General features: G+C 45.5%; 2 long non-coding RNA genes across 2 annotated transcripts; both read left to right on the top strand.

Annotated features, from left to right (window-relative positions):
- The first annotated feature begins 959 nt into the window (after nt 1-959).
- On the top strand, nt 960-19,010 carry LOC142906249 (uncharacterized). The gene is made up of 3 exons (XR_012930076.1): nt 960-1,477; nt 7,125-7,173; nt 18,971-19,010. It is a non-coding gene; the product is annotated as an uncharacterized LOC142906249 (long non-coding RNA).
- Nucleotides 19,011-19,039: 29 nt separating this feature from the next.
- LOC142906248 (uncharacterized) lies at nt 19,040-24,414 on the top strand. Its single transcript, XR_012930075.1, has 4 exons — nt 19,040-19,139; nt 20,309-20,357; nt 22,043-22,078; nt 23,344-24,414. It is a non-coding gene; the product is annotated as an uncharacterized LOC142906248 (long non-coding RNA).
- The last annotated feature ends 1,948 nt before the right edge of the window (nt 24,415-26,362 follow it).

Raw genomic sequence — 26,362 nt, 5'->3', positions numbered from 1 at the left:
TTCACCCGAAGTTGGTTCTCGTTAGGTTTGAAATATATAAGTCTCTCATTTTCACTTTTTGTGTACATATCAACGACAAACTGGTGGAAGAGAGGTCCACATCGCAGCAAGTGCTTTGACTCTTGTTCTTTACCATCAGTCGGAAGGCATAAATCTGCATGGCAGTAACGTTGTGGCCTTGAATTTCCTGGAAGTGGTAGCCATCCTCCTCAAGGGAAACAAAAGATGATATTGCAGAGGATCATAGGCTATGTTACTCTCTCCCATTCTTTCGATAGAATATGCACCAGCAGGAGTTTTCTTATGCAAGACAATATCCCTATTCTGGAATTCATTGCCAACTATGAGAATTGCAAACTCATTTGATGTCGGGAGATTAAAGCAGCACTCATGATCATCAGCAGGTGTCCTGACTGCTCTGATGAGAACTTGTACTCCTCTGTTGTCATGTTTTCAATGGCTGTAGTTTGACATAGGGATTATTTTCATGCAACATGTCCTGCAGAGCCATGACACATCCACATTTTTGTCTCGAATATTGCTCTGTCGCTGCCTTGCTTGTTTCTGTGTTCCTCTGATGAAGTAAATTTGTAAGGAACTTGTGTTGCTCATTGGGAAGAGGCAGCAGGGAGCCAATGTTGTGGTGGACCTAACGTTGAACCTTGAATTTTCCATACACATGTTTCAGTGTCAATGTGGTCTGCCAAAAAGGATGACATTTGGAAAGCAAAGTTATATCTTCTGAGGTTTATAATAAACTACTGAGAATTGGGATGATTGTCCAACACCAATGGCTTGAGTGGCTCTGGCAGCTCAGGCAGTATGAGGTAGATTTACTTTGCTGTCTCTGCAGTGGGTGCCTTTTGTCTCTCCCTTCCACTTTTTGGCTCCACGTGTGGTTCAGAGCATTGTCATTCCTTCAATACAGACCAAGGCATGTGACTCACACTGAATGTCTGGGTCATGAAAGAATGCTGCTCCTTTCAACTGCTGCCAAATTCTGGTTCTAGATGCCGCCTATCTTATCCTCTTATCTTTCAGACGTGCCTGTGTTACCTCAGGATTTTCAGCCGCCATTGAAGTGGAGGCTTTTGTCCTCTTGTCTGTCAGACGTATCTCTCTGGCTTCAGGTGCCTCAGCTGCCCTAGAAGTTGAGGCTCTTGTCCTGCCATAGAAATGTGTAATTTGAAACTATCGTCTCACAACGGCCGACATGTGAAATCAGGAGCGTTTATGAAAAAAATAAAGAGAATCTCGGTGAGCGTTTACGTTTTATATTGTCTCCTTATTTTTGTAAAGGGTTTTTGGGTATCTGACATCAGCCATGTTACTGTCTTACAGGCGGTGGTGGTGATGGTGGTGGTGGCATTGAGCCATGGGTTATAGCCATTGCCACCGTAGTGTCGCTGATGGCATTGGTGGCAGCGGTGGGAGCCGTTTACTACTTCTACTTCCACAAGAACGGGAAACCTCTTAAGTGAGTTCCTGGCAACAAAACACTTATATAGTCGTCACTCAGTTCACAGTGGCCATCGGTTAACGATTTTTGCGGTTCTCGTTTTGGTTCCCATAGGAGCCCCGTGGTAAAGTTGACAAATGGTATGTGTTAACGTTATGCCCCAGGGTGCCAATATAGGCCAATCTGTGTGCTCATAAGTGCGGATGAGCAGAGTCCTCAGCCAATCATCGACGCGAATCTATCAACGTTTAGACTTCGACTTGCTTTGATTAACATTACGTTTTCTGTTTCAGAATGAATGTAATTCCTATATTCGATTAACAGTTATGTCAGTTAATAGTAGTTTTCGTTGAACGGATTAAAAAACGTTACCGTAGTAGGTAAATGCATATTTAATGAGAAACGTCACGACAACTGAATTTAGCCCCGTCTGTCAGGTCTACCTCTATTAATCCATGTTCTTCAAGTCAATCTTAGTATTTCTTCCTGACCACAACTCCCAACCGTCAAACCCCCCATTGGCTGCCCAATCATCAGCTGAGCCAACCATTAATATCGCAGGCGTAAAACAGAATTACAAATGTTGGTAAAAAATGATTCATCTTGTTATTTTCCAATCCACCGCTGGGGGGTGACTTGCACATACTTCACAAAATCTGTCAGTGCGGGTTGGTGAAGGTGGGCAACATAAATAGGGGAGTATAGAAGTACTGTACAACACGAGATTTCGCAGCACCCGCCTCTAATATGCACTACGTGGCCCAGGGGAAGCAGCCCTCCATTGTTGAGTAATTGAGGTGCATCCCAGCATACCGAAGCTGCCGAATAATCGATAATCGACTGTATGCCCACATCATAGGAGCAAGGAGATGGTAAAGATAAATATGCCTGCCTATCGCCTGAGTTTGTAAACTTTACGAGTTGGGGTAAAACACACGGTGATGACCCATGGCACTATCTGACAGTGCAGTGATGCATGTCAAAAGCGTCCCTTATCGATATATAGCAGACTCTCGATTATGATGGGGAGGATGGCTGCGGATAATTAAAAATCGTTGATAATCCAAAGTTTCATAAATTAAAACTCAAAAAATCAGTGATGCATGTCAAAAGCGTCCCTTATCGATATATAGCAGACTCTCGATTATGATGGGGAGGATGGCTGCGGATAATTAAAAATCGTTGATAATCCAAAGTTTCATAAATTAAAACTCATAAAATCAGTGATCAGCTAAATCACTCAAAATTAAGCACAACTGACAATTTCGATTTAGATAGAATACTAACAATTGACCAAACGATGCGCGTGCCCAGTGGTAACACTTACCTGCTCCCGCACCTACTAAATAGATAGCAGAACCACGCCAATCAACATCAATCAGATAGATAGATAGATCCTTTATTGTCATTGTCACCAGTACAACGAAATTTAAAGTGATCACCAGTCAGTGCATCATTCATAAATTTAAATAAATAAAACAAGAAATAAAAATAAAATAAAGTCAAAGATAATCAATAAATTTTATATAAAAACTGCCCAAGTATACCCACATAAAGGTACATTTAGTCATTGCACATCCCTATTTTACAGTCAATTGTAAACAGTATTACATAATAATTAATTAGCAGTATTGAGTGTGGTAATTGCTGTAGGATAAAAGCTGTGTTTGAATGTTTGTCCCTGTTTTGACTGATCTGAATCGTCTGCCTGATAACAGCTCAAACAGAGAGTGTCCAAGGTGAGAAGAATCCTTTCTAATGTTCTGTGCTTTTTTGATGCAACGGGAACTGTGTAGTTGTTCCAGTGTGGGGAGTGGGCAGCTGGCGATTTTTTGGGTCGTGTTGATGACCCTCTGCAGCGCTTTCCTCTGAGCCACTGTGCAGCTGGTGTACCATACACAGATGCAGTATGTAAAAATACTCTCGATGGAGGCTCGGTAGGACACCAGTAGTTTCTGTTTGATGTTATTCTTTCTGAGTATTCTCAGGCAGTAAAGTCTCTGCTGGGCCATTTTCAGTAGCTCAGAGGTGTTGGCGCTCCAGGTCAGGCCCTCCCCAATGTGGACTCCCAGGAAGCGGAAGTCTGCCATCCTCTACACACAGTCCCCGCTGATGAATAGTGGTTGAGTGTCCGTTTTCTTTCTCCTGTAGTCTATTATGAGCTCCTTGGTCTTTGCGGTGTTAAGGAGCAGGTTGTTGCCCCTGCACCACGTTGTCAGCTGCTCCACCTCGTCCCTGTAGGCAGACTCATCCCCCCCAGAGATGAGCCCCACCACTGTGGTGTCATCAGCAAACTTCACAATGGTGTTGCTATGGTGGACGGGGGCACAGTCATGTGTGTAGAGGCAGTAGAGCAGGGGGCTCAGTACACAGCCCTGGGGGGAGCCAGTACTGAGGCTCAGGGCTGTGGATGTATGACGGCCCACTCTGACCCTCTGTCTGCGGCCCGAGAGGAAGCTATGTATCCACATGCAGGTGGAATGTGGAAGCCCCAGGTCGCCCAGTTTTACCACCAGTTTGTGTGGGAGGATGGTGTTGAACGCAGAACTGTAATCCACGAAGAGCATCCGCACATAGCTCCCCTGCTGCTCCAGGTGTGACAGTGCAGCATGCAGTGCTGTGGCCACGGCGTCCTCCGTGGATCGGTTCACTCTGTAGGCAAACTGGTGGGGGTCAAGGCTTCGGGGCAATGTTGCAATGATGTGACTCCGGACCAGTTTTTCAAAGCATTTCATCACCACTGGCGTCAGTGCTACTGGCCGGTAGTCGTTGAGGCTGGAAATGTGGGGTTTTTTTCGGCAGGGGGACTATGGTGGAGGACTTTAGGCAGGGTGGTACCGTGGACTGTTCCAGAGACAGGTTGAAAATCCTTGTGAAGACTCCAGCCAGCTCGTCAGCACAGTCCCTCAGCACACGTCCTGGGACGCCATCAGGTCCTGCAGCCTTCCTCGGGTTGACGGCCCACAGCGTGCGCCTCACTTCGTGCTCCCCTACTGTGAGGTTCAAGCTGCTGTGGACCGTGGGATTTGGTGATGCTGTCCCTGGTGGTGTCACCTCAAAGAGGGCAAAGAAGAGGTTCAACTCCTCTGCCAGAGCAGTGTCACCATCAGCAGCTCCGAGGTTGGCCCTGTAGTTGGTGAGGTGCTGGACTCCCTGCCATACCTGCCTGCTGTCGTTACTGTCCAGGCGTTCCTCAATCATCCTCCTGTAGTCTGCTTTGGCCTCACGGATGCCTCTCTTCAGGTTAGCTCGGGTTGTACTGTACAGAGCTTTATCTCGGGATTTGAAGGCGATGTTCCTCTCCTTCAGCAGCTGCTGGACCTCCCGGGTCAGCCAGGGCTTCCGGTTGTGGTAGACCCGAATGCGTTTGTCCACAGTGACAGTGTCTATGCAGTTTTTAATGTAGCACAATATACTATCTGTGAACACCTCCAGGTCCTGATGTTCGAAGACCCCCCAGTTGGTCCTATCAAAGCAGTCCTGCAGCTGTTGGGTGGCACCCTCAGGCCAGGTGGCGACAGTTTTTGGTATGGTAGGAGCCGTTTTCTTGATGGGGGCGTATGCAGGGATCAAAAGCAGGGGACAAATGGTCAGACTGGCCCAGGTGTGGTAGTGGTCTAGCCCTGTCGCCTAGTTTGATGTTGGTGTAGACCTTGTCCAGAGTCTTAGTTCCCCTAGTAGCACACTTAACATGCTGGTGGAATTTAGGGAGTGCTGCCTTTAAGTCTGCATGGTTGCAATCCCCTGCTATAATCTGCACAGCGTTAGGATACTTGCTCTGCTGAATGCTAGTGCTGCCATGTAAAAGTCCAATAGCTGAGTTAGCATTAGCATCCGGTGGGAAGTAAACAGCAGTTATCATGACCACAGTAAACTCTCTTGGGAGGTGAATGGGCCTGCATTTAACAGTCACATACTCCAGATCGGGTGAGCAGTGGCTGTCTACAGTCACTGTGTTAGTACACCAGCTGTTATTCACGTACACACAGAGCCCCCTCCTCTGCTCTTACCGGAGTCTACTGTTCTGTCATGGCGCTGTGCTGTATAGCCTGCTAGCTCAATAGCAGAGTACGGGATGGATGAATGAAGCCAGTTTCTGTGAAAAGCAGAATGCAGCTGTCCTTCACTACATTGTTCGCTGTAGTCTGTAGCCTCAGTTCATCCATTTTGTTCACGAGGGATCTGGCATTCGTGAGAAATAGGCTGGGTAGCGGTGGTTTGAGTGGCTGCCTCCGTAGCCTGGCTAGCGCACCGGCCCTGCAGCCTCGCTTCTGCCTTCTCTCTCTACGCCGCCTTCGCCTCCTCCCCGCCGGGATGATAATCCATGGAGAGCCGGGGCTCCTCGCTAACGCCACCGGAATCTTGTGAAGACGGAGAAACTCACTTGTAACACTCCGTTCGTAACATAGTCCGATCTAAAGGAGATCGTGCCGGCTAAAGGTGTTACTCGCCCGACAAAATGTACACAAAACAAGACATAATGCATACATAAACAACAATACAAGAAACCGACCTGGTAGACACTGAGCTGCTGAAACTGTGTGCGCCGCCATCGTGCTGTCAGACTCTGCCCACTGTTGTAACTATATGCAACTACTGTACTGTAGAGGCGATCACATGGATTTTGGATTAACCGAAGCAACATATTTATTCGTTTTAAATAAGTAACTTGTAATACACATTACCAAGAATAACAATGTATAAAGGTTTTTAGATGATTAATTTGGGCTTAAGAGAACATCCATGAGTTATTAATTAATGTCAAAATCTCAGGTGCGTGGTTAGTTCCTAAATCACATAAAGCGCATGCAGATAATCGAGTCGACTGTATAGATTTAACATGTGCAAGTCTCCTGTCTGTCCATCACGCTTCAAATCACGCGCACGGTACATCATACAAAAACATGAAACGTGTTTCTCTTGGCGAGGACATTGCCACAAATCAACTTGGCAAAATTTACATATTACCTTGGAAATTCCAAACAAATTAAAGTCCAACACAAACAAATCATAGCCGAAATATTCGAAGAGAGCGACTCATGTTACATTAGTGGAGTCATCCTGAAGTTGGGTTCCCCATCAATTCATACTTAAACGTCATCATCCCTTACGCCATACCGAATGGCTTCAGCCCATATAGGGTGACATCACCCGTTAGGGGCTGAATGACGACGTGGTGAAATCACCGCATGTAACGCCGACTCCTCACTCAACGTGTGTGCCGGGGAACAAGGACTTGTTGAAGTTATATCCCTCGCAAATACACGGGCAATGCTCGTGTACATGTCTAATACACGGCAGATGCCATATATCAATAAGGAGTCTCTTCTTCAATCCACTCTCTGACCCATACTTGATGGCGCTTCATGCTCTGTGACGAGCGGTTCGCCGAGTGTCAATCGCCCTACACATACGGATTCACCTCTCAAGAGTTGAGATATGCCATAAATTAAATTCTGGATGTTGGCAAATGGACCAATGCAATTGGCTATTCAAATATTAGACAATGAACAGCCGACTGCAGCTGTATACATTGTTTGTTTGTGGGACAATGATTATGAATGAAATGACACTGCTCATTGTAGAATGGACACTGTAATTAAAACTAATACGGCATATATATACACACACAACATTGCGATTTTACGTTTCACAATCCCTGCAGGGGAAAGGGTGAATATGAAAATGACCAGCAAAGAGCACCAGTTGAAACGGTAAGTGTTCAATTAAGTGACATGCATTGACACATATTACAACAGCACAAAGGCACTTCCACATCTTTGGATAATAAACTACCTGCAAAGTGTTCACGCAAGTGTGGTCCAGTCCATTCATTCAAGGACTACTGTTGTCCCTCGATTTAACAATATTAATTGGTTCCCGGAGAAATTTTTTTATTGAAATTATCGTTAATCGAATATAGGATATTCAAGTTAAAGGCTTAATTTGTTACAAGACAATCGGAAGTTGACCTTTTGCACCCTACAAACATGGTTACAATATTTAAACACATACATTTGCATAATTAAACGTGATCAGAATATATTAAGTATTCAAGAGATAAGTTTATATAAGCAACACACGTCAAACATTGAAAATCTATCAGCCAATTGCTCTCAAAACGCTCAAAAAAGGGCAAGTCGCTGAATGGCTGAGGTTTGCTGAGTCGTCCACTTTAGGAGCACTCCGATTGGCCCAAATTGGCGGGTCCGCGTGATATCGTAAAACACATCGTTAATCGAAAATGTATCGCTAATAGAAACAATGGGACTCTATGATAAGTTGATCGTGAATCGAAACATCGTTAATCGATGGCATCTTAAACAGGGACCACTTTACTTGACACGCCTAACTCAAAATTGAACCAGGACGTTCATCATCACTACTGCCTGTAATTGTGCGGAATGCTTTCGTGTTGTCTGTCGACCAAGTCGCCTCTTGAAAAAAAGAGCTTCTTAGCTCTACGGGCTTTACTCAATGGGAAATATAATGCCAATTCTGCTTTAAAAAATAGGCCTACAGTACAGTTAATATTTTGGGAAAAAGCTCCAACTGCTGGAAGAGCTTCTCACAGGAACTCAATTTAGAGCTATGGAGTACAACTGCAAAAACCTAGGCTCGTTGTGATGCTGAGCTATTTCCGGTAACAATCAGAATGATTCACCATGGATCGTATATTCAGCTACAAAAAGCACACTTTGAATGGCAAATCCAAGATCAACAGACGAAACAACATTTTGTGAAAGCTTAAAAAATTAAAAGTGGGGAGCACATCGATCCACTCTCCACACCACCTTAGCACTTTGTTTCTCTGTGGTTGGATATGCAGGCTCCACCTGGGGTCACTCAAACAATAGTAAACATGTCGATATCCACCCTAAATGATACGTGCAGAATAACAGGGTGCCTGAGAACGAACCCTGTTCCCTCCCTATCTGGCATAGTCCCCTCCCTAACGACAGGAGGAGAGGAGTAGGTAACGTCCCACATCCGCTACATGGCCATCAGCCAGCATCACCGTCGTCATCTCTCAACGAGAAACACATTATTATGCTCCACTGCAACCACTCTGACCACATCACCGGAATCTGCCAGAACTTCCCTCTGGAAAGAATGCGGAAAAATGCATGCGATAAAGCTGCTGAATAGAGCCAATGATGAATCACCCCCAGTTACAGTTTACGTCTGGGCTCCAATTCCATATAGCTCAGATTGTGGAGACTAAACAGACTTAGTGAGTTGCGGCAGATGCAACTGTCTAGAATCAGAATCAGAAAGGGTTTTATTCGCCATGAAAGTTCACACCGACACGGAATTTACTTTGGCAGATTGGTGCATACATTCAACATATAGGAATCTAAAATCTTAAATAAGTTTAAAACAAGTCTTACTATAAATTTTGATTTAAAGCTTTCGTGACTGCAGTAATTCATATTCTTAGTTTTTTCGGTAAAGTCACGTTGAAGAGAAACAACAAAATAATAAAATATATATAAAACAATAAAAAATTCTCACGACGTTTCGACCATAACTCAAACGGTCGTCTTCAGGTGTGTTGGTTCGCATAAATTTATTTTTAAACGGCGCATTTATTTATTTAAAAAAACGTTAGCGCCACGCGCAACGATTTGGCAGTTTACCCAGGACTAGTCCATCTATATTCTGAAAAGAGGAGGGGGGAGACGAAATTTTTTATAATGTATGCTGTCTGAAAGCCACTGTAAGCGTGAACAATCAATTAAGACCTGAAATGGTTTATCAAATCTTTCCAATGATTGCTAAGATAGAATCCATCTTCTCGGTTGAAATTGTCTCTGTGCTTGTATATGTGGATAGCCTCATGAACGAATCTCTCATGGAAGCCAGATGGCTTACAAAGAACCTCTGTCTTGGAAAAGTCAATGGCATGTGAGCCTACTGAATTAGAACAATGATCTGCCACGGCCGAGGTGTTGGTCCTACCGTGTTTAAGGTCTACTTTGTGTTCACGAATGCGGTCCGAGACATGGCGTTTGGTTTCTCCAATGTAACTACTACCACAGAGGCAACTTAGTTTGTAGACACCAGGGTATTGTATGTCCGGAATCACATCTTTTACAGACGGAACCAGATCACGGATTTTATGTAATGTGTTGAAACGGACCTGGATCTTGTGTTTATTCAAGATTTTGGAGATCTTTTTGTGATCCCAGCAATGTAGGGTAAAGTGATGGTTTTGAAAGGCTCCTCAAGAGGGTTTTTCTTCATGGTTTGAGTGATAGCTTTGCGGATTGTATAGTCGGAGTAACCATTAGCCCTAAGAGCGTGGTGTACGTGCTTGAGTTCACTGCTTATGTGTTCCTGGTCGGATATGCATTGGGCTCTATGATACAGAGTCTTGATGAGAGAATTCTTCTGTGATGGATGGTGGTGGGAATCCGGTTTCAGATAAGCATCCGTATGGGTAGCTTTCCTGTAGACAGAGTGGCTCATTGAACCATCAGGTCTCTTTTTAATTAGGACATCCAAAAAAGGTATCTTGCCATCTATTTCGACTTCCATGGTAAATCTGATGGCTGAGTGTATGGAATTGATGTGGTCAAAGAATTGGTCTAGAGCAGGCCGGCCATGTGGCCAGATGACAAAAGTGTCATCCACGTACCTCTTCCATAAGGTTGGGCGCAGAGTGGCAGTCTGGATGGCGTCAGTCTCAAATTTCTCCATGAAAATGTTAGCTATAACTGGAGAAAGGGGGGAGCCCATTGGGGTGCCCTCAGTTTGTTTGTAGAAAGTTCCATTCCAAGTGAAGTATGTATTGGTTAAACAGTGTCTCACCAGGGGGGGTACCTCAGTGTTTAGTCCTTGATGAACTAAGTCTTCAATGATTGCAATGGTGTCAGGTACAGGAACCTTGGTGAATAAGGAAACTACATCAAAACTGACAAGCAGGTCGTCTGGGGACAGGGAAATACCCTTGATTGTCGATACCAGGTGAGTAGAACTTTGTACCGCAAAGGTGGTCTTTCCAGTGAAAGGACGCAGGATTTCAGACAAAAAACGAGCTAGTTTGTAGGTGGGGGAGCCGATAGTAGAGTCTATGGGACGAAGGGGTGTATCTACTTTATGTATTTTTGGTAAGCCGTATAATCTTGGTGGCCTGGCAGCAGAAGGTTTCAACGAAAACTGTTTAGATTGATCAATTAATTCGGTTGAATCAGAAATTATTTTGTTGGTTTGTGTGACGAGGCTGTTGGTGGGATCTCTTTTTATTTTTGTATAACTACCATCGTCGAGTAATTCTTTAATTTTGTTGTTGTATTCTATTTTATCCATGATGACAGTAGCATTGCCTTTGTCAGCTGAGAGGACTACATTATCATTCCTCATTTTTAATTTATATAATTCAAAACGCTCATCTTTACTGAGGTTGCTAGCTGGCATCTTAGCGTTTTTGAGGGTTGCAGCGATTTCAGATCTTGCTACGTCTGCAGCGATGTGACCCAGGCCCCTGAGAGCAACGTCTACTTGGGCAATTATATCATTAACTGGTATGTGTTTAGGTGTGACTGCAAAGTTTAGACCTTTAGCTAAAACGGATTTCAGACCAACGGAAATAGAACTGTTACTGCGATTAATTACGACTTTATTAACGTCTAACTTTTTGGTGTGTGGGTCCGGTCTTTTGTTGAAGAGGAGGTTAAATTTGGAAATCAGGTTTTCCTTACATTTGGTCGACATAGTAGCAGCTGAAGAGGCAGTCATATTGTCTACATGTTCCCAATCCGATGTGGACATTGTTGCCGTCAATGATAAGTGTGATTTGTAGAGTGTCTTGTCTAACTGATCTAGTTCGGTGCGTATAAGTCTGATTTTTTCTGAGATAAGAGCTAAGCTAGTTTTGAAAAGAATTCGTTTCGCATTAGAAGAAGTTACAGCAGCAGAGGTCAGTGTAAATGCGATTGGTATTACCCCAGAGTCGCGGCATCTCTTCAGGAAGGTGAGAGACTCGATCAGCTGAGCTTTCTTATCCCGGAGTTTGTTGAAGGATCTTAAAGTTACGTGAAAACCCTCCCCGTAGAGGCGATTAAATGTTGATTTAAAGCTTTCGTGACTGCAGTACTTCATATTCTTACTTTTTTCGGTAAAGTCACGTTGAAGAGAAACAACAAAATAATAAAATATATATAAAACAATAAATAATTCTCACGACGTTTCGACCATAACTCAAACGGCCGTCTTCAGGTGTGTTGGTTCGCATACATTTATTTTTAAACGGCGCATTTATTTATTTATAAATAATTTCGTCTCCCCCCTCCTCTTTTCAGAATATAGATGGACTAGTCCTGGGTAAACTGCCAAATCGTTGCGCGTGGCGCTAACGTTTTTTATAAATAAATAAATGCGCCGTTTAAAAATAAATGTATGCGAACCAACACACCTGAAGACGACCGTTTGAGTTATGGTCGAAACGTCGTGAGAATTTTTTTTATTGTTTTATATATATATTTTATTATTTTGTTGTTTCTCTTCAACGTGACTTTACCGAAAAAACTAAGAATAAGTCTTACTATAATAAGGGTTAGAAGTCTAACTAATACCAAGGGGCAGAAGTATATAAAATTGAATAAATATCGAATATAAAATAGCTTTAAGATATAATTTAAAAATAAATAATACAAATAGGATAACAGAGTTAATATCGGCAAGGTGTCATTATGTAGATAAAATGTTAAAATCAGTGTAAGCCCTTGGCCTTGTTTAACAGGCCAGCAGCAGATGGGAAGAAACTGTTTTCATGGCATGAGGTATTGGTCCTGATGGACCGAAGCCTTCTGCCGGAGGGGAGTAGCTGAAACAGAGAGTGTCCAGGGTGGGAGGAATCGGCCATAATCTTCCTCGCTCGCCTCATGGTCCTTGTCGTGTGCAGGTCCTCGAAGGTTGGTAGATTGCAGGAAATTAGCTTCTCAGCAGTGTGGATGATACGCTGCAGTCTGCTCTTGTCCTTGGCAGTGGCAGCAGCGTACCAGACGGTTATGGAGGAGGTGAGGATGGATTCAATGATCGCTGTATAGAATTGCACCATCATTGTCTTTGGCAGGTTGAATTTCTTCAGCTGCCGTAGAAAGTACATCCTCTGTTGAGCTCTCTTGGTGAGGGAGCTGATGTTCAGTTCCCACTTGAGGTCCCGGGAGAGAATAGTGCCCAGGAAGCGGAAGGACTCTACAATTTTGACTGGGGAGTCTAACAGGGTGATGGGGGTGAGTGGGGCTGTATTCTTCCTGAAGTCAACAACCATCTCAACTGTCTTCTTTGGTTCTTTCGGTAAAGTCACGTAGAATGAGAATAAAATAATAAATTGAAAAAATAAAACAACACAATAATATTCTCACGACGTTTCGGCCACAACACAAGCGGCCTTCATCAGGTGAAGGGACGAGACTGTCTGGTAGGACAGCGCTGGAGTGAAAGAGCCACGTTCAGATCACGACCTTTAAGCTGTGTGAGAGGAAACCAAGCGCCTTGACAAAGGAATTAGCATATAATTAAGCATTGAAATGGCTGAGTGATTAGCTTGTGACTGGTCACAGAAATAGCTATGTTAAAAGTTAAAGCATACACATCCACCCATTTTTTCGCCATATAGCATTGTGATATATAACGACTTATTGTTGGTAGCTTAGCTGATTGGAGAATATAGAGTTTATTGATAACATTAAGGTAATTTATATTTTAGTTTTTAATTGGTTCACTATATAGTACTGTGAATAGCTCAGATGTGTAGGCCTTGACTTCAACATAGTCATTTCTGTGACCAGTCACTAGCTAATCACTCAGTTATTTCAATGCTAAATTCGCCTAGTTATTTCAATGCTAAATTCTCCTGTTTGATTTGTACTAAGTGCCTCGGTGAATGTGTATGCTCTGACTTCAACGTAGCTATTTCTGTGACCAGTTACAAGCTAATCACTCAGCTATTTCAATGCTAAATTCTATGCTAATTCCTTTGTCAAGGGGTGCCTCTGCGGATGTGTAGCTATTTCAATGCTAAATTCTATGCTAATTCCTTTGTCAAGGGGTGCCTCTGCGGATGTGCATGCTTTAACTTTTAACATAGCTATTTCTGTGACCAGTCACAAGCTAATCACTCAGCCATTTCAATGCTAAATTATATGCTAATTCCTTTGTCAAGGCGCTTGGTTTCCTCTCACACAGCTTAAAGGTCGTGATCTGAACGTGGCTCTTTCACTCCAGCGCTGTCCTACCAGACAGTCTCGTCCCTTCACCTGATGAAGGCCGCTTGTGTTGTGGCCGAAACGTCGTGAGAATATTATTGTGTTATTTTATTTTATCAATTTATTATTTTATTCTCATTCTACGTGACTTTACCGAAAGAACCAAAGAAGATGAATCATTGCAGTCACGAAAGCTTTAAATCGACATCTCAACTGTCTTTAGAACATTTAGCTCTAAGTTGTTCTGGCTACACCAGGTCACCAGGTTGTCAGCTTCCCACCTATAGTCAGACTCATCCCCACAAGAGATCAGCCCAATGAGGGTGGTGTCGTCCGCAAACTTCAAGAGTTTGACGAACAGATGATTGGAGGTGCAAGTGTTGGTATACAGGGAGAAGAGCAGTGGGGAAAGGACGCAGCCCTGAGGAGTTCCGGTGCTGATGGACCTGGAGTCAGAGACTTGTGTTCCCAGCTTAACGCACTGCTTCCTGTCAGACAGGAAGTCTGTGATCCACCTGCAGGTGGAGTAGGGCACGTTCAGCTGGAAGAGCTTGTCCTGAAGCAGGGCAGGGATGATGGTGTTGAAGGCAGAGCTGAAGTCCACAAACAGGATCCTGGCGTAGGATGCTGGGGCGTCCAGATGCTGTAGGGTGAAGTGGAGGGCCATGTTAACTGCGTCGTCCACAGACCTTTTGGCTCTGTAGGCAAACTGAAGGGGGTCCAGGAGAGGGTCTGTGATGGCTTTGAGGTATGCCAGGACCAGGCGCTCAAAAGACTTCATTACCACAGATGTAAGGGCGACCGGTCTGTAATCATTTAGTCCTGTTGGCCTTAGCTTTTTGGGCACAGGGATGATGGTGGAGGACTTGAGATAGGCTGGTACATGGCATGTCTCCAGGGAGGTGTTAAAGATGTTGGTGAACACCGGAGACAGCTGGTCAGCACAGTGCCTGAGGGTGGCTGGAGAGACAGAGTCCGGCCCGGCTGCTTTGCGTGGATTCTGCCTCTTGAAAAGTCTATTAACTTCTCCCTCTTGAAAGGAGAGAGTCGTCTCTGTAGTATGGGTGGGGGATGGGGCCTCTTGGGTGGGAAGGGGTGGTTCAGGACAGTTCAATTGTCTTTCAAATCTACAGTAGAACTCGTTCAGGTCGTTGGCTAGGCGGGAGTCGTTAGTGGTGTGGGGGGCTCTGGGTTTGTAGTTGGTGATCTGCCTGAGCCCTCTCCAGACAGAAGCCGCATCGTTAGTAGAGAACTGGTGTTTTAGTCTCTCTGAGTACAGTCGTTTAGCCTCTCTCACCGCTTTGCTAAACCTGTTCTTCGACTCCTTGAATCTGTCTATATCTCCACTCCTAAACGCTTCCTCCTTCTCCAACCTCAACCTTCTGAGCTTTGCTGAGAACCAGGGCTTATTGGTGTTAAAGTTCACCCTGGTACGTGTTGGGATACAGCAGTCCTCACAGAAGCTGATGTAGGACGTCACAGCCTCTGTGAGTTCATCCAGACTATTGGTAGCAGTCGTTAACATATCCCAGTCAGTACAGTCTAAGCACGCCCGAAAATCTTCCACAGCCTCACTGGTCCACTGTTTAGATGTCCTCACAGCAGGTTTACAGAGTTTTAGTTTCTGCCTGTATGCAGGAATCAGGTGGACCATGGCATGGTCAGAGTGTCCTAGTGCTGCTCGGGGGACGGCGTGGTAGGCTCTACTGACTGTAGTGTAGCAGTGATCCAGAGTGTTCCCTTCTCTGGTTGGGCATTTAATGAATTGTATGTATTTGGGGAGTTCGTGGCTGAGATTACCTTTGTTAAAGTCGCCAAGTACGATAACCAACGAATCTGGATTTGCTCGCTCCACACTCAGAATCTGATCGGCGAGCATGCGTTGGGCCTCTTTAACCTGAGGACAAGGCGGCAAATAAACTCCGACCAAAATGAGCGACGCGAACTCGCGAGGCGAGTAAAACGGTTTACAAGTTATAAAAATTGATTCAAGGAGTGGAGAACAATGTTGCAGAATCACTGTGACATCTACACATCAGCCACTGTTAATGTAAAAACAAATACCACTGCCTTTCGTCTTGCCGGAGAGTGCTATGTCACGATCCGATCTTACAAGATGGAATCCTGCTAGTTGTAGCGAAGTGTCCGGAATCAAATCACACAGCCATGTCTCCGTGAAGCACAAAACAGAAGATAAAAGAAAGGCTTTGTTTTTTACCATCAGTAGCTGAAGTTCATCCATTTTGTTGTACAGTGAACGTACGTTGGAGAGGAAAAAGCTCGGAAGCACTGTTCGGATCCCGCATCTGCGTAGCCGTACTAGAGCCCCCGACCGTTTACCCCTTGGGCGGCGTTTCGCTGCTTGAGCAAAGCCTAGCGCGACATTGACTAGAAAGCCTACTAATTCTGCCGCTGGAAGCAGAAAAGTAGGAATTAAATCCACAGGAGTTGTTTCCCTCATATTTAAAAGTTCGTCTCTTGTTAGAGAACTCCGAAAATATTGGCAAAATACTGAATTGACAGACAAAACAAGACAAAACAGGGCGCTCCGACCGGCTGAGGCTACCATCATCGGCGCCATCTTCGCACCAGCACGGGTGTGCTGAACAGCAGGACTCTCTCATCAGCACTGGTGTGTTGAACAGCAGGCTCCTCTCACCAGCACGGGTGTGATGAATAGTAGGCCTCTCTCACCATCACGGGTGTGCTTAACAGCAGGCCCCTCTCACCAACACGGGTGTGATGAACAGCAGGCCCCTCTCACCAGCACGGGTGTGTTGAACAGCAGGCCTCTCTCACCAGCACGGGGGTGTTGAACAGCAGGCCCCTCTCACCAACACGGGGGTGATGAACAGCAGGCCTCTCTCACCAGCACGGGTGTGTTGAACAGCAGGCCCCTCTCACCAGCACGGGTGTGCTGAACAGCAGGCCCCTCTCACCAGCACGGGTGTGATGAACAGTAGGCCTCTCTCACTTGCACGGGTGTGCTGAACAGCAGGCGCCTCTCACCAGCACGGGTGTGTCGAACAGCAGGCCTTTCTCACCAACACAGGTGTGATGAACAGCAGGCCCCTCTCACCAGCACGGGTGTGTTGAACAGCAGGCCCCTCTCACCAGCACGGGTGTGCTGAACAGCAGGCCCCTCTCACCAGCACGGGTGTGCTGAACAGCAGGCCTCTCTCACCAATACGGGTGTGATGAACAGCAGGCCCCTCTCACCAGCACGGGTGTGCTGAACAGCAGGCCCCTCTCACCAGCACGGGTGTGCTGAACAGCAGGCCCCTCTCACCAGCACGGGTGTGCTGAACAGTAGGCCCCTCAACACGGGTGTGCTGAACAGGAGGCCTCTCTCACCAGCACGGGTGTGCTGAACAGCAGGCCCCTCAACAGCAGGCCCTTCTCACCAGCACGGGTGTGCTGAACAGCAGGCCCCTCAACACGGGTGTGCTGAACAGCAGGCCTCTCTCACCAGCACGGGTGTGCTGAACAGCAGGCCCCTCAACAGTAGGCCTCTCTCACCAACACGGATGTGATGAACAGCAGGCCCCTCTCACCAGCACGGGTGTACTGAACAGCAGGCCCCTCTCACCACCACGGGTGTGCTGAACAGTAGGCCCCTCTCAAGACAAAACTGGACAAAACAGGGCGCACCAACCGGCCGAGGCTGCCATCATTGGCGCCATCTTCCTAATGGAATCATGGGGGCGGCTTGTACACGAACAACCAATGTGCTTGTCAGGAGAACCAAACTACACAGACCGTCTCTTGAGATACTCTGCAGCACCCATAATGCACTCATCAAGATTTGACAATACCAACACCAGAAGTGGTGGCCTGGACAGAATATTGGGAAAACACCATATAGGTTGGACAGCAGACACGACGAAGGAGAAGACCAGTCAAAATGAGTGGCTTCTACTCATAAGTAGGTCAACTTTGCTGCTTGTCCTCTGCTTTGAAGAGCCTATTTTCCTTCCACGGCCCTTCAACCAGAGTGAAACGTCGGACATCATGCCGAACACCACACACACAATAACCGCCATTCGACACTAAGTGGCGGTGACATCACCACGGTGTTTATGCTAGGCTATGTACACTTTAAAGCCACGTGAAGTGTCGAACGACCGCTGGCAGGACGTCACGGGACAGACCCAGCAGGAGCCATGGGTTGATTGACTGAGATGACTGGCTGATGCACCACCTGTGTGCCCTACTGTGCCAACCCACAAGTACAATGAAGAACAAAAACATTGGATGACAACGGAGTGGTGCTACATCACTTCCTGCCATATAATTTCTGTGACCCGATATTCCTGGAATGTGACTTTTTGGTGGAATGAGTGGAACGCCATGGGTTGCGAGATTTGATATGGAATTAGTCATTGCCGATTGACTAGCTATCAGCAAGACCAACGCCTCCACCCCACTGTAGTTGACCGAATTATCACGCACGATTTATACCTAGGCTTTCACGACCAAATGCTATGATGTAAGTAAGTTTCTTTTTGGGTTACATCGGGAGCCTTTGGTAACAGCTGATAATGCTGGATGTATTGCCCAGAGGGAAAATATTGTATATAATTGTCACAATGTAGCTTGGGGTTTTTCAACATTGCGGTTTGCTGCTAAACCAAATCGATTGGAATATTTGCTAAATTGACAACTCGATTTGATTGGCGACCGGAGTTCTATTCCCATTCACAACACCAGGGTCAATTATCTGAATGAATCCTGGGCCTCCTCTACGCCGACTCAGCCTCAAATGAGTACCTGGTGTGGTGGTGTGCAATCATCGCCACTGGGGAGTCAAAGGCGGCCAGGTGTGGTGCTAGCTACCTACCCCCTCATTTGTCGTGCTGGCCTTTATAGGTGCTCGCTAACAGAACTTGCCCCAACAGTCTGTTGAAGCTATACGGGGGATATTTGTCTTTGTGTGCAATCTTGGGGATTCATTGAGCAAGCCAGCATCATGAATCAAGGTAAGTGAAAATAAAACAGATGTATTTTTATATTTGTTACTTTATTTAACGTTTGTTTTACTATACAATATTTCTGAGAGTATTACATGCAAATGTACAATATACTTATTTGTGAGTTTAACAATGCTTCGCCTTTTTGTGTTGAACCAAACACACACCTTATAACACTGACAGTACGTGCATTTAAATGCAGCACATTTTTGTATCCCGACTTACGATCCGTTCGACTTGGGAACCAGCCTCAGGAGGAATGGAACCCTATTCGTAAGTCGATGACTGCCTCGTACCTCTCAATTCTATCTCTTCCCCCTCTCATTCAGCCGCAACACAAAGAGCATCCGTACGAATACATCGACAGCAGTGCTGCCATCCGTACGAATACATCGACAGCAGGCTGCCATCCCGCAATGTGGTGTTAGAACGGCCACCCTTGGGTGGTGTCACAGCAATGCCTGAATATGACACTGTGCCTGAAGAGCTCTCTTCCTGGTATGTTCTAGCATTCAATCCGTTTTTCTATTTCAACTTTAAAAGCAGCCTTTCATATGTTCGTTTGGATGGAAAGAGCTCACCAAATATTGTGTGTGAATTGGACGACTCACAAATGTATCATTAACAGTTAGGTTTGATCAATAATTTGTCGAAAGTATACAAGGTTATTAATTGTCATTTCGCGATACAAAAAATGAGATCTAGGAAGGGAGTTACCGTGTACCCCCTAGTGATCTCCATTGGCACTTAAGCTGTTTATTCTTCACAGGAACTGTAGATTATACATATATACACTGTGGTCTTTAGCAATATGCCAGGCGTGTTGCCACGGTTAGGAAGCTCAACGCATAACTGGAAGGTTGTAAGTTCAAATACTTCCAAAAAGAGCTTTAGAGTTCATCGTAAATCTTCCAGGATAAATATTCTGATTGTGTGTCTATAAAATTAGTGCCACTTTGCCAGCTTCAGAGTTATGGTGATTTATATCCGTGAAATATTGAGTTTTCTGGGTTAGATCGTGTAAATATATAAATGTGTCGTTAAACCCGCCACCACCCGACACAGCCAACTAATAAGGGTTGTCACGTAAACAGAACATGGTGCGTTGAAGAGCAAAGCCGCAACATTTACAATCTGAGTTCGACGTTTCGCCAGTCATTACAACCAGCATCATCAGGCGGCAGCCAGATTTGTGGAGACATCCTCCTCCTGTTTCGTTCCTAAAAGAGGAGTAGATGTGATGACGTCACTTGTGAGCCCTTCGTGAGCGAAGTGGGGGGAGGGATTAATGAATGCATGTAAATGACAATGGGTATCTCTTTCCAATTGGGTTATTTCTATGGTAATCAACTACATCTTTTTTGCTTTGTAAATGTAATGCTCTTAAGTTCATTGCAAAAAAACATTAGATCGTAATGGTTTGAAGTCGTGTACTTTGTTACATTTTTCCCAATGTTGCAAATACGTTGGCAATTGGAAGTGCTACAATTTGATCAAACAAAGTCAATGTAGAAGTTGACATGGTTATTTGTCTTCAGAAAATTATAGCGGAAGACGACAATGAGCTACTCATACTGTTTGTGTTGTTATGTAACTATTAGAATGACGCGTAGATTTTACAATTTTTTTCATTAATTCACCTTTAAAAGAAAACTTTACTCTTTCAGGAACCGCATGCAACATCTGGATGAGACAATAGTGAATTCTACCGAAACGGTGGGTGAAATTATTCTGCTGCCTGCCCCTTCCAACACAGTGAATATAATTAGAAACGTGAATGTCGTTGAGATCCAACCAGTTTACTCAGCTTCATTGCATCCCATGTCTCTTACTAAATACCTCGTGAATCCTAAAATGCGTTTGCTCTCTTCTCTATTCATGGTGCAAAAGTTTTCAGGATCCTGAGTTTGGGTGCGTGCAGAAGATGCTAAGAATGTCATATCAGTAATTTAGCCGGATAAAGGGTCGGGAGACAGGGATCCAGGATAAGCGGCATAACCCCTACAGACGAGATGGGAGCCGAAATCGGAGGGGTGGAAGGAAAACACGCTCATGTCAGGCACGTTTCAGTTACATCCCTCCCTTCCCTTGTTACATCCCCCCCCCCCTTAAAATTAAAATACCTTTGCCCATTTCTTTGGGACCCCATCTCATTTGGGGCAGCGTGGGGTCCCACTCCCCATCTCTCTATCCCCTGCTTTTCACAACGGGTTAATTTTATGTTGACGGTGTGTGTACGTGCGTCACGACGCGATGTAACGGGCGCCCGCGCATTGCCTGAATAAAAATATAATTAAATCTTGTAAACGATAGTGTAGAAAATATATAATAATTTCATGTCAGGATCGCATATGCAACTTGTAAGTTCATATTGAAAGAAAAAAAAAGTGTTTTAGACAATCACGGAGGTTGCGATTGATGGGGGCGCATGTGCAAGATGGTCGGGGGGTGGGGGTGGTCAGGATATAATTGATACGGGCATTAGAGTGACACCCAGAGGCCAAAAACCACTAGATAGACTCCAAAGCCAGATGGCAGGATGCAGTAAGAGCAGACCTTGCAGGTTCAGTGTTCACTGCGGAAACAGCTGAAATATTTGGCAGCGAGAGATTATAATCTATGCCAGAGAATGGTGGCATGAATATGAAATCTTCCTCCTCGATGTTTTCGCTATTGTGACCTCTTAACCTTGATATGCCTACCAACTCTCTTACATACTATGGTATATGTAGACCAATTTACCGTTGAACCTGGGTGTAACCAGCGGCCACTTTTGAGTCGTCGCTTCCTTACTCTCTTGCCGAACAGGGTAGAGTCTGTTCTCCAATAAAGCAGGAGTTGTTGCGTTCGTGAAGAACACTGCGTTATGGAAAAATTGCGTTTTAATAAATAATATATGGTAAAGCACAGTCCGTGATAACGTGTGAGATGCGCACATAGGTCGAACAAAGACTGAGGCACGTGGGTAGCATCTAGAAGCATCCAGCAGCATCCCGCTTATATGATGCTACACCGATGCAGCCGTACAAACCGCTTATTCCTACTCGCGCGACGTCGTTCCGTTCACTCCATTGCGTTATATAAAATTTGCATCCGTGTTATGAAAAATGTGTTCTCTAACAAATTAATTGCATGATATGGAATTCGCGTTACGAAAACACGCATGACACAGCACATAGAACAAACTGTAATCCTGCGTGCTTCTGTGACTACGTGGGTCAATGCTCGCACCAATTGAATACCCTGTGCCTTAAGAGCTCCTATGCATTACTCCTGCATAAACATGCAGGAATAATGCTTGCTGCGTTGATAACATTTGCTTTTTAAACTTCTGTTCCAAAGAACATTGTGTGTGAATTGAACCCCTAATCGTGTACTTTCCGTGAAATATCCCATTGCAGAACCCACCAAACCAAAAGGCCAGTAGTCACTACGAGGTAAGCGCTTCATACACAGCGAGAAATCTGTTAACTAACGATGACTTGGAACAATGTAAAATAATTACATTTAGATGGACTATACTCTTTGGTTCTTTCGGTAAAGTCACGTAGGTATAAAATAAAATCTCACGTAGGTATGAAATAAAAAAAACAACTTCAAATCTATATTTAGATGGACTTGAAAATAGGCAATGCCAAAGCTAAATGTTAAAGTGTCTCTGCTCAGACAAAGCATGGCTCGTAAGCTCGTTGATGATCTCCATTGGTGGCCCCGAGTCACGTGGCGCCAATTCCACGTTTGTTTGTATGTATGTTGGACTTATTTCGCACCACAAGTAGCCAACCGTACTAATTGTAGGTGCGGGTGGAAAGACAACAAACTTAACACAACAAGCAGTTTTAAAGAAATTCGTTTGCAATCTAGATGACAATTCAAAAGTGCCATAGCTCCCAGTAGCTTCCTGATATTGGAAGGAAAACGACGTTCCAGACGGCCACAGAAGCGCATCCAAAAGCGCACCCGATGGTTGATGAGAATAGTCGATGACGTCTGCCGCTACAATGTGGAAGTTCTCCATGTGGATGTTTTTTTTAAATACCGGATAATCAATTATTCATTATTTACAATTTATTATTTTTGTACATTCTTGAAAGACATTGTTTTTAGGTGTTGTGTGTATGTATTTTTATTTGTTTAAAAGTTTGTCTACTCTATGAATTTGGCACAAATAAACGTACAAATAGACAAAAATAAATATTCTATGTTTAAAGGTTACTGTATTTACTGTACCGTACTTACCACTCCAATCTTGAAGACTCTGCACCCGGTGATGTACGTACTATATTCATGTTTCAACAACTTGTGTTTGACGATCGCCGGACTGATGTAGCCTTTCGACCAGTGCTCCTGCGAATGCCGAATTACACACACTTTGTGCCTGATGGCATCGTGCATATTTTATGTTTTTATTAACTGTAGTTATTGGTCATAAAAATGTATATGCGTCCATTATTTTCATTGTTTAAGTTTGTATATGTAGTGTGTAATATATTGTATAGAATATTTGACACTGAAATCAAGCGTAGCTACTTTTGTCATCCACGTGGTTCCGATCGCCGGATTGGTTACGGCCTTTTGAGCGGTTTTGCCAGTTCGGCCTGGGACCGCCGGATAATGTTGAAAGCCAGAAAATCGATTATTGTATTTTATCGACGCGTCGCTTAATGAGAATGCAAGTGTTGTTTTCTATTTTATTTTGCAGCTTCTGACGCCGCATGCGGAGAGCGTCTACGACAAATTAAACCACCCCACGTACATGAACGCCTGAAAGTGACCACCTCGGGAACCATGCGCGCACTTAATAACGACGGCATTCAGCACTCACATGGAATTAAAAATCCAAGAGCCCATGGGGTTGAATCACAGATTACATTTATCCGTGGTAACGACATACAAAGACAAAGATCCCACGTATAGCCTTAAATACTGTGGGGGCAAGTGCTGTTAGTGAGCACCTATGAAGGTCGGCACGACACACGAGGGGGTGGGTTGCCAACACCACGCCCGGCCACAGATAAACACACACATGTGACATACACACAACAACAACAACCGCCATTCGCCACTAAGTGGCGGTGACGTCACCTTGACGCTTCTGTCAGGCTATGTGCACATTGAGGCCATGTGAAATATCGAACGCCCCCTGGCAGAAGGTCATGGGGCATACCCAGGTGCCACGGGTTGAATGACTGAGATGACTGGCCGATGCACCACCTGTGACCCTACTGTGCCAACTTGCTGTGCTTTAGCCACCCGGCGCTCCGCTCGTAGTTGTGAGCGTCGCTCCTCCCCCCTCCATTGTTGTTAGAGGGCGACTGCCTCCGACACCCCAGTAGCATCCTTCACGAGCCTCCTCCACAGAGGCCGATCTTGACACCGCTGGTACCAGTCATCGGCAAGTCCACTCAGCTCCACAGCCTCCTGTACCACATCGATCCATCTCTTCTCTAGCCCGTGCCGTGCTCGCTTAGCCCCTTCGATCTGGCCAAACAAAAGCTGTTTAGGCATGCGGTGGCTGGGTATGCGGGCTACATGACCCAGCCAAACCAGCCTTGCCTGCCGGAGGAGCTCACCGATGGGACTTTTTCCAGATCTTTCAAGTATTTGTGAGCTCCTCACACAATCCAGCCTAGTTAAACACAGTATTTATCGTAGGCACACCAGCCTAAATGTTTCTAACCGACGAAGATGTTCCATTAGGGGGGACCATGTTTTGCAAGCATAGCGAAGGGAGGGAATGACTGTGGCCGAGAAGACCTGAAGCTTCGTGCTGACCGACAGAATGAAATGATAATGCTGTTCAACTAAATTGGTGTAAGACCTCTGCTGTTAAACGGGAGCCGGTCATGAGCACACTGCCCAGGTATGGGAAACTCTCCACTCTCTCCACAACTGCCCTATCACCAATTGGGAGTTGGGGGTGGAGTGTCTGATAGTACAAAATACCCAGGTAGGTCCTTAGTTTTGGTGGGGCTGATGGTAAGGCCCCACCTCTTAGTGGCAAGCTCCAGGTTCAGTAGCAGCACCTCCAACTCCTCCTCTGAGTGAGCAGCAATTACCAGATCATTGGCATACATAGCATAGTTGAGCAATACGGACCCATCCCTTGACTGCACCCAGGCATTGATCAGCCTCCCATTAAATCTGTACCATATGGAAATTCCTCCAGTACAGCTATTGAAGGCTTCACGAACTATGTGGTCTAAATAGTTGTTAAATAATGTGGGAGCCAGAGGACATCCCTGTCGCACCCCAAGGTATACAGGGAATGGCTCCGACTCCCAGCCACGTAGTTTTACCTGGGCTCGCTCACCATCATGAAGGTCCTTAATGATCGTAAGCAGAGGGTCAGGGACTCAAAAAGCACAAAAAATAACAACCCAGAGCCCAGGCCTACTGATGGTATCATAGGCCTTGACCAGATCATTAAAGCAGAGATGTAGGTCTTATTGGAATTCCCTACACCTCTGCTGTAGCAGACAGACAGAAAATATGGCATCTGTGCAGAACCGCCCTTTCCTGAAACCGCATTGGAGCTCGGCAAGCCTCTCCTCAGCGTGCCTAGCAAGGCAATGTTGAATAATTCTTGCCAGGACCTTTCCCGGCACACTGAGGAGTGAGATGCCCCTGTAGTTGTTACAGTCTGTGCGGCCCCCCTTCTTAAAGAGGGGGGCCACCAGGGCATCCTTCCAATCCTGCGGAACCCATCCAGTGGTCCAGACTGTTGTTATGATGTGATATAGGGCAGTTTGTGCACAAACGCCACCCTCCCTCAGCATTTTGCTTGAGAGATAATCTCTGCTCAGTACCTTTCCTGGTCTCAGACTCTGGATCGCCTTTAGGACTTCCTCAACAGATGGCACCTCAGCCAGCCACTCTTAGGGGGTGACTTCTTCCAATATTTGAGGCACCGCAACCTCGGCAGGGTTATCCCCACTTTGTCCCTGAGGGATTTTCCCTCCCCCAGGACATGACAGAATGCTCAGCAAATCTGCAAACCTTTTCCTGGGGGTCGGAGATTGGGTCACCGTTCTTTACCCTAATGATGGTAATAGGTGTGGCGCTGCAGGTTACTTTTTTGATGGAGTTAAATAGAGATTTGTGATCACGGGCCACTGAGGCAGACTCCATCTCCTCAGCAACCCGCGACCACCACCCATCCTTGCAGCGCCTCACGGCTCTCCGAACTTCCGAGCGAAGGCTGCGGTAATCCTCCTCATTCTACGATGTGGGATGCTGTAGCCAATTAGAGAGGGGCTGTCGGTTCATCACAGCCAGCCTGAACACCTCCTCTGTCAGCCAAGCAGCCATTGCAGCTGCATGAGCCACAGTCCTAAACCTCGCCCATTTCCCCTCGACATCAGGAGGAGTGGGGGACGACGCCAACCCCAGCCGCAAGCGATGATGAAATTCTCGCTTGCAACTTTCATCAGCTCGCTGAGACCATGCCACTAAGGATTTGAATGGGTCCTGGGTGTACACCCAACACCGGAGTGGAATAATGGCAGGCACATCTTACAGATGACAAGTCAATGGTCAGTGGGCAGATCAGCTCCATGGTAAGTCCTGGTGTCAAGGACATGGGCCCGCATTCCCTGTTCCGTCACTCTGTAATCCAGCAGATGTTATTACTTGAACCTGGCATGCATCCATGATGTTGTGTGGATGCGCCGATGCCGGAAAAGCATGTTAGTAATGACAAGCCCATGGGCTGCACAAAA

The sequence above is a fragment of the Petromyzon marinus genome, chromosome 62, assembly GCF_048934315.1.
Source record: "Petromyzon marinus isolate PM22_M1 ecotype Great Lakes invasive population chromosome 62, UKy_Petmar_22M1.pri1.0, whole genome shotgun sequence".
NCBI lineage: Eukaryota > Metazoa > Chordata > Hyperoartia > Petromyzontiformes > Petromyzontidae > Petromyzon > Petromyzon marinus.
Note: the sequence above shows the minus strand (reverse complement) of the source record. Positions and strands in the feature narration are given on the sequence as shown.